General features: G+C 37.4%; 1 long non-coding RNA gene across 4 annotated transcripts; it reads left to right on the forward strand.

Moving 5' to 3' along the window:
- Positions 1-3881: 3881 nt before the first annotated feature.
- On the forward strand, positions 3882-5869 carry LOC108380174 (uncharacterized). Of its 4 annotated transcripts, none has more exons than XR_001849541.1 (5): positions 3882-3933; positions 3991-4023; positions 4972-5093; positions 5169-5417; positions 5480-5869. It is a non-coding gene; the product is annotated as an uncharacterized LOC108380174 (long non-coding RNA). The 4 variants fall into 4 exon arrangements; XR_001849542.1 differs by having other exon boundaries at positions 5483-5869; XR_001849544.1 differs by having other exon boundaries at positions 5169-5390; positions 5483-5869.
- Positions 5870-8474: the final 2605 nt, after the last annotated feature.

Genomic DNA, 8474 nt, shown 5'->3' on the forward strand with positions numbered 1-8474 from the left:
GAATTCACGTCGATGATACACCAATTCCGACGGTGAATAACCCCAAAATAGTCGGAGTAACATTCGACAGCCTCCTCTCCTTCTCTGCGCACGCAACCGCTATTGTCAACAAAGTACAGAGCCGCAACAAAGCCCTCAGGTCGCTAGCCGGCAGTACCTGGAACAAAGACAAAGAAACGTTGCTGGCAACATACAAGGCAATAGGGCAGCCGGTTTTAAACTACGCAGCACCAGTGTGGTCACCGGGGATTAGTAGGACGCAGTGGATAAAGCTACAGACAGCACTGAACACCGCACTCAGGACAGCGACCGGATGCCTCCTGATGTCACCCGAACACCACCTCCATGACGAGGCGAAAATGCTCCCAATTGGGGAGCATAACATAATGCTCTGCAAGCAGTTTCTGGTTGGGAGCCACAGATGTGGCCACCCAAACAGACAGCTGCTTGCAGAGGAGCCCTCGCCTAGACACGTCGGGAGGCATCTACATGAACTGACGGACGAAGTCTAGAGGTTCATTAAGCAGCCTCTGGACCCGTCAAAATACCGACAGGCCCTGAACGGCATTCACAGGGAATCAGTCTCGAGTTATGTAGACTCTAGACCTGTGAATGCCGTTCTAGGCACACAAACACCGGACATTGACGCGACGGAGCTCCATCTGCCTCGGGATACAAGAACAACAATAGCCCAACTTCGCTCTGGCTACTGCAGCAGGCTGAACTCTTACCTGAGTAGGCTAAATGCGGATGTGCCGAATGAATGTCCGGCATGCGGAGAGACCCCTCACGACTCGAAACATCTCTTCGCATGCCCGGAAAACCCCACAACCCTAACGGCGCTGCCCCTGCGGACCGCCCCCATAGAGGCTGCACGCTTCTTCGGGCTGCCGTTAATGGAACTCGACGACAACGACTGAGATACCAACCGATCTGGGCGGGGTTGTTGTAGCCGCTACAACAGCAACAACAACAACAGCAGCAACAACATCAGCAGTGGCAGCTAGCAGTCCTGCCCAGTTTAGCCCAAATTCCAAATGCCAAAAAAGGCAGTCACTGACAACGCCGTATTGTGTTTGCTACGGCAGTGACTGCCAATATTAGCAGGAACAGCTGATTTTAAAGACTGTCACTGCCACTGCCACTGCGCTATTGTATTTTGGGCTTTACTGTGGTATGAAAGGGAGCAACAACCGTACCATGGCAGAAGTAAACAAACACTTCTCTTATAATTTTAAAGAGATAATTGCTATTTATTTTTCAATATTAAGATATCCATCTTGTAGCCAGAGGCACTAAAACCTGCTCATCTCATCATCTGGAGCAGCTCCGGGCAATGGACCATTGAATGTGTTGACTGAACTTATGACCTAAATAACCAACGCACTCGCCAAGCAAATGCGTGTCCTGAATTTATACGGTAGCAATTCATAGCAAATGGTATTGTAGTAGAACAGTGTCCAAACATTGTATTGGTACGTTTTGGAAGTCAGCCCTTGTTTTCGGAATAAAGACTTAAACAAATTCGGGAATTCAGAGTTTTTCTTTGTAAACTCACATTTTTTCATACAAAATACGATGTAAGTTTCCAGTTTATAGAAACACAAGCGTTAATTATGTACTTAACTATTGATATTATTCTTAATTAAGCATTGATATACTTAACCTACATTTTGTCCTTAAATAACACAATTATATATATCTAATCCCCGAAAATACCTTTTACTAATCGTGAGGCGAAATTCCCAACAGTAGTGTTGCCGTACGCGCTAAACGAAAACGCTGCACATAACCCAAAAGTACTCCTGCGGGACCAATTGGTGAAAAACTGCGAAAAGGTTTATTAATGTATATACTGTGGTTGTATTGATTCACGTTGATGGTGCATATACGGAACATGCGAGTAACGAGATTATTATGTGAGTAACGATTCGGTACTTCGAGACAGGAGTTTGCTACAGCTCTACACCATGATACATATATACAAGTTGTGTTCCAGCAGCAGTACGAACAGCAGGTTTTGCAGGATTTTACAGCATTTACAGGAACAGCGAAAACACAATAATAAACCTTATATAAGGTGTCGTGCGGGAACAGATCCAGTAAAATCCCTTAAATTCGTGCTGTTCGTACTGCTGCTGGAACGCAACTACATTTTCTCTACAGCCCACGACAGCCCATTTATAAAGCACACCATAATCGTCTCATAAAATGAAAGGCATTATTCAGTACATCAATATAGAAATTTAATATGTAATCCTGATTAAATATATTTTATCGAGTTAATTTAGCCATGCTTACAAGAAGCCTTTTTCGTAAGAGTCAAAATCTCTGAAGTGTAAAATTTTTTTTTGACGGCCGACCTTGCTTTGGAATTAAGTTTTCTGTTTTACTATCCCGCGATTGGTAAATCCGATGGTGCTCAACGGTTACGTCATATTTTTTCAAAATTTGTATTTATAGTGCATTTTTTTTTAATCATCAATTTTTTAGATCTAGAGCTTGTTCGAGTTGCAACCGCAGTTTTGTGCGAATTATTAAAGTAGCACGTTTAGTGTGAATTTCTAGCAACTTTTTATCAATTCGAAAGTTGCCGCCTTTATTACGTGCCTCGAACAGACCCCTAGTTTGCATCATAGTGAATGGTTTGAATTACATTTATTTTCTGGCGATTGGTAATGCCCGATTTTTATTTTTAATATTGCGATCATTGTGTACAAATACAATTCAGATATCTTAGCAATAGACGTCATCCTGGGCCACAGCTGAGATCATCTGTTTTTTAGAGTTGCTTATTTTGGTCTAAACTGCTCTTTTTTGACCTGAGTTGCATTAAATAGTCTCTTAAAACTTGGTAGTATTAGTTATTCAAACGGTAACATATATGCCCAAACACTTGAAAAATATGTAATGATTGCTTTTTAAAAATGCTATTTACAAAATTTCATTTTGATTGCGACATTAGAAATATTCAGATTATAAAAGTTTTTTACATATGTTTTAAGATTTTAAAGCTTTTAAAAAGTACGGTAGAATGCAACAATGTGCTTGAATTTTTGTGCATCTTCGTCAGCTTATTCGTTTGCAGACTAGAAAAATTGCGAACAGCTATCAAAATATTTGTGGTGTTCACAGTTCGTTCCAAATTGTGTCTGAAAATGTAGACGTCCACATTTTGAGACATCTTTAGCATCAAACTGTGAGCACCCCTTTCTAGCAGTCGTCGCAAAATCGTCTCAAAACTTTGCTGGTGTTGCCAGACATTTATTCCTTGCATGCATTTTTTATATGTCGCCTTTCGATTTTGTTTCTGAAAAATTGTAATTATTTAACTTAATTACCAATTCGTAATATTTGTTATTTCTTTTCCTTGATTTGTTTCTTTTATCAGAAATTGCGCTCAAATTAAATGCAAATACAGAAAACGTGCCCAATAAATAAAATAAAATGTGATTAGTATTGCCATAATGCAGCCCTGCTGCGAGGTTGCAAAATGTAGACGCGTAAAAAACATACCTTTGAGTGTGACAAAATGTAGACGGCGTCGTTTTCCAATTTTGTATGGGAAACAACAACACCACAGATTTTACGGTTAGAAAACGTCTTAAAATGTAGACGTCTACATTTTGAGACACTGGGTGAATTCCAAAACGTCAAAATACAAAGCATCAGTGTCTTTTATTTCTAAACAGCACTTGAAGAAAAGGTCTAATTTGCGCAACCTAGTTGAAAATTAGCATCTAACCTTGGTTGCGCACATTTGGAATTACAATCTGCTGAGGTTTAGAAATAAAAGACACTGATGCTCTGTATTTTGACGTTTTGGAAAGCAGCTACTATTTGGAACGAACTGTGAACACCCCAACTGATTCAAAATACACATCTTTCACTGGACACACAAATGGGTGCGCGCAGCAAAATTCAGCCCTAATGGTAAGTTAATTTCATCGTGCGGCGATGACAAGTTAAGAATTTCCGATACATTTTCAGGCGAATGTGTGCGAACGTTCACCCTGGGAAGAGGTATGGGACGATAGCTGGCATGGCATCCAGACGGTAATCTGTATCTCGTTTCTGTAACAATTCTCTACCAAGGCGAATTGAGATATGAATTCGCCGCCCTGTTCTCTACTGCTAATTAGTAGGTGCAAGGCGAATTTATATAAGGTGGTGTTAAGCTGAAATTAGTCAAGAACGCAGAACGTATTCTTAAACGCAGTCTGTATACGCAGAATTTTGTCGATTACTGGAGCCCTCAGTGTTGCTTACTACAGTGTTGCCACTCATCAATGCCTTTTCATAAACTTACCTTTTCATCTACAATTTTTCGTGCTATAAGATCGTAGCTAAATATAAACTACTTAGTTTTCAACAAAAAACCTTATTCAATAGTAAATTTCAAATATTTTAAACGTATTTTGAATAGGAAATTATACCTTTTTTACCATTTGCGAAACTGACGAAGTGGCAACCATCTATAGAAGGAAGAAATCAGCTGACACGGAAAAATCTAAATTCCGCAGATTTCTGCGCTACAGGCTACAACTACAGAAAAATTCTGCGGTGTTGAGTTTTCATTTACATGGCGCTCTGGTAAGACAGATCGTATCAGCTGACTCGGGTTTACGTACCGGTAGGTTTACGTTCTTGACTAATTTCAGCTTTACTAGCTCAGCTGATTTTGTGTATGTGTTTCGCCGCACGGCTTCTGATATCAAATTGAAAAATTTTGTTTGAACTTCTACACACACTCTTTCAGATTTTGACAGTTTATACCGCCAAAGCAAAAACAAAATACATGTAAATTTTTGTTTTTGTACTCCTGCTATCACCTTATATTAATTCGCCTTGAGTAGGTGAGAGTGACGTATTTTCTCTACCAGTAGAGAAATAATCGGTAGAGAAAAGTTACAGAAACGGGCTACTGGTGGCTTTAGTATTAAGTTGTAACCGCGTTAAGATATTTGACAGCTGAAGGCGAGCTAATACAGTGCATTCGTCGCCGGAGAATGATGTTGCATTTCACCCAAGTGGAAATTTCTTGGTGACTGGCGGCGATGACGATACAATAAGATTGCTTGATTTATTAGAAGGTCGACAAATTTATACACGGTAGTAGTGCACTTTATCGGACCCATATAATATAAATTTTTTCCTGTATTCAACAGTTGCTCGTTTGGAAATCTAATTTGCATACATTTGATGCCAATAGCTCTCGCAACAAACATGCCAGTTCTCAAAGAGTCCAAATTGATTTTAGTCATGCAACACCTCCACATAACTCCGCCATAGACACACCGGTTGCTGGAGTACCAAAAAGCTGTGATGACAGTATTTTAATTGATCCACGACAATCGGTGGCATATGGAATGCGTGATGGAAATTTTCTGGTGCTTCATAGCCAATATACTACAAGAGTGAGACGCTACAAGTGAAACGCTGTGATAGTAATTTTTCTTAAATTTCCTTCTTTTATTAGCAGTTACATTAAGAAGCTCATAGAGGACAGAGCTGTTGCTGAGGAAGGTGTCGAGTTACTGTCTCTGTATCTAAAACTGAATAACTCAAATCAAATTGGATTGCATTTGCATAATATACCTAATATCGGAATCTGTTTTGATCGTAAAAAATACAACTTGCAATCATTTAGATTATAGTTTTGAAAGAAATTGATTGCAATCGTAAATTGCGTAAAAATTGTTAATAGCAATCTGCCTTAAATTTATGTTCCCCATATAACAGGTATAAAATACGTTAAATCCGCACTATCTGCATTAACAAAAAATATACATTGGAATATTTAAAATAAAACGATTCATATTTATTTTCTAATAAGAATTATTTCTTAATTGAAAGTATTTTATACTAATATAATGTAGTGGTTAATGTTTAAAAATGAATTCGCAAAATGTCCGCAGCTCAGGTTGATTTGAAGAAATCCGTTTATAAATTTTTCGAATTACATCTACTTGAATATAGGATAGGCAGGGTTGCATACAAATGGTAGTTCCGTAAATATTTAAAATATATTAGTTCATTCAATATTTACATCTGGGCCAATAAATAATGGCCCCTATTATGAGTTACATTCGATCTTCGACTGTGGTCGATAGTGCTGATCGAACGAATTTTCATTTGGTATTATGGCGCTCATTCGATGAAGAATAGCGCTATTGTGAACTTCGGTCGTTTATGTTGTTCACAATAGTATATTTTTCACCGCTGAGAAGCTTTGTTTACAAATCGAGCAAACTAAATAGTGTGCTTATACATATTTATGTAAATTTGTGCAAATTAAAATGAAATAAAAAAGAAAGCAAGTTTATAAAAACGTGGCAAAAATTAGTACAACGAAGTTCTGGTGTTCAACGATTCGTCAGAGGATGAGAGTTTAGTGAGCTGACCAGGAGTAGTAAATGTTCAAGAGAGTTTAAGTGTAGTCATTACAATATATTTTGACATAAAATATATTTAAGACATTTGTCTACAGATTTACTAAAAACTTCCGACTGTCTAAAGAGGTGTTTGTGAGCCAAATCTATTTAAAATATTTTAAAACTATCCACAGCTCTATGATTTGTTCTCAGAGATCGTGCCAACTGAGTATTGGGATTTTCTTTCACAAGTAAAAGCAGCCTTTCGAGCTTGTGTTTTGTATTCACGACGTTAAAACTGCGTGAAATTGATAAAAAATTGTTTAAAATTAGTGTCCACCCGCCAAAAAGTAAGAAAACAAATGCAAAATCATACATTTTTCACAATTTTCTAACACTTCGCTACCCCATCGAAAGCAAAATTCTGTTCGACAGAAAATTCGATACTCAAAGAAAATTTCGACACGGTTGCATAGCTCATAATACGAATTTCACTCTCGATCTTCGATAACCAGCGAAGATCGAAAATCGAATGCAACTCATAATAAGGGCCAATAACAAATATAGCCGAAAAACAAAGTTTCGATTTACAAGTCTATTCTGCACGTTACCGAAGATTTTGTAACCGGAAAATTTTATTACCAAAAAATGTTACCAGTTCTTGTCACCACGATTCTAGGAACGTTGGTAATGCAGTTAAAATATTCAGCAATTCAGCTATTCTGAATTGTGCAAATTCTGGCATTGCATATTTCACGGGGTAATACTTTGTTACCAGCTTATGAGATGGTAACAAAATTTACCGGTTACAAGAATACACAGAATGCGAAAAGGGTTTAAAAATTTACAGACACCTTAATTACCGGTTACAAACTTTTTATTACCAGCGCAGAATAGACCTGGAAAACGAGTTTTTGTAACCCCCCATAAAATTACGATTAATTTTAAATACGAAAATAACTAAATTTTTCATGGAGGTATTTTTTTTAATATACCTTGTTTATACCTACACAAGAACCGTATTAACATATTTAGATTTAGAGCATAATCAACACAATATATGCACATAAATATGTATTATTTCACAGATCTCAGGGTCAGCTTAGAAATACGTCACCAAAATTATATAAAATTTAAGTCGGAATTATTTTTATTTATAACGTAAAAGCGCTATCTGACCCAATCTGATAAGTATATTTCCCCTAAAGTTAACCGATTTTATTTAATTTGTCTCTCGTGAATATATAATAAAATGTTCAGATATGTACATATATTGTAAATTTTTGCTTTAATTTTCTATCCTTTTCATATTTAATTAAATACCTTAAGATTAAAACTTAAACGAAACAGCACAGCAACCCTTTTCTGTTCATCTTGAGAACACAAAACCCTCTTTTTTTAAAATTCGGCGCTGCACAAAATCCTGGCTTTTATATTTTCCAACAAAATACCACTTCGCAACCCTGGATTTGCACGTAGCAAAAAAACAGCTGATAAGCATATCCACAAATGTAATTTCAAATGTCAACGCATGAACGCAACATAAAAGTAGTGAGTTGGTTTACTTTTGACAGCAACTGCGTTGATGCATTCGTAACGGCGTCGTCTGTAACAGCTGGCATATAAAGGCACATGTTCAATATTATTTGACATTAACGGCGTGACGCATTTGCCGGCGAACGCACATACCTTCGCTTTTAGTATCTTTTGAATAAATTGTAATAGAAATGGAAGAAATTATAATAGAAATTAAATAAATTGTAAAATTTAAGAGCAAATGCCAAAAAACAGGTGATCTCAGCTATAGACAATTGTCGGCAATCAGCTGATAATGTTTTTTACTTAGGAAACTGTACGATGCTTATATGTACACGGGTAACACCACCTTGTTAAATGCGCTTTGCCTGGCACACTATGCGAACGATAAATAAAAAGTTAAACTTTGACCATTTTTCGAAGTTCGAATTATTTTCGAAGCTATAGTAACATATTAACTTCTTTCGAATAAGAACAAATTATCGCAATCATTGTGGAGGAATACAAGTGAGATATCTTAGGGTTGACAGATAGNACGCTTTGCCTGGCACACTATGCGAACGA

The sequence above is a fragment of the Rhagoletis zephyria genome, unplaced genomic scaffold (genome assembly GCF_001687245.7).
Source record: "Rhagoletis zephyria isolate East Lansing unplaced genomic scaffold, Rhagoletis_zephyria_1.1 Rzeph_scaffold_18436, whole genome shotgun sequence".
NCBI classification, from domain to species: Eukaryota; Metazoa; Arthropoda; class Insecta; order Diptera; family Tephritidae; genus Rhagoletis; species Rhagoletis zephyria.